Source organism: Penaeus japonicus, unplaced genomic scaffold (assembly GCF_977035675.1).
Source record: "Penaeus japonicus unplaced genomic scaffold, GWHDUDI00000001_assembly GWHDUDI00000019, whole genome shotgun sequence".
Classification (NCBI taxonomy): Eukaryota; Metazoa; Arthropoda; class Malacostraca; order Decapoda; family Penaeidae; genus Penaeus; species Penaeus japonicus.
The window spans coordinates 1,676,506-1,677,524 of NW_028234421.1; positions in this window are offsets into that span (position 1 = coordinate 1,676,506).

Consider the following 1,019-nt stretch of genomic DNA (forward strand, 5'->3'; position numbering starts at 1 on the left):
AGCCGAACGAACAAGAGTCTACAAGCCGAACGAACAAGAGCCTACAAGCCGAACGAACAAGAGTCTACAAGCCGAACGAACAAGAGTCTACAAGCCGAACGAACAAGAGTCTACAAGCCGAACGAACAAGAGTCTACAAGCCGAACGAACAAGAGTCTACAAGCCGAACGAACAAGAGTCTACAAGCCGAACGAACAAGAGTCTACAAGCCGAACGAACAAGAGTCTACAAGCCGAACGAACAAGAGTCTACAAGCCGAACGAACAAGAGCCTACAAGCCGAACGAACAAGAGTCTACAAGCCGAACGAACAAGAGTCTACAAGCCGAACGAACAAGAGTCTACAAGCCGAACGAACAAGAGACTACAAGCCGAACGAACAAGAGACTACAAGCCGAACGAACAAGAGTCTACAAGCCGAACGAACAAGAGTCTACAAGCCGAACGAACAAGAGTCTACAAGCCGAACGAACAAGAATCTACAAGCCGAACGAACAAGAGTCTACAAGCCGAACGAACAAGAGCCTACAAGCCGAACGAACAAGAGTCTACAAGCCGAACGAACAAGTCTACAAGCCGAACGAACAAGAGTCTACAAGCCGAACGAACAAGAGTCTACAAGCCGAACGAACAAGAGTCTACAAGCCGAACGAACAAGAGTCTACAAGCCGAACGAACAAGAGTCTACAAGCCGAACGAACAAGAGTCTACAAGCCGAACGAACAAGAGTCTACAAGCCGAACGAACAAGAGTCTACAAGCCGAACGAACAAGAGTCTACAAGCCGAACGAACAAGAGTCTACAAGCCGAACGAACAAGAGTCTACAAGCCGAACGAACAAGAGTCTACAAGCCGAACGAACAAGAGTCTACAAGCCGAACGAACAAGAGTCTACAAGCCGAACGAACAAGAGTCTACAAGCCGAACGAACAAGAGTCTACAAGCCGAACGAACAAGAGTCTACAAGCCGAACGAACAAGAGTCTACAAGCCGAACGAACAAGAGTCTACAAGCCGAACG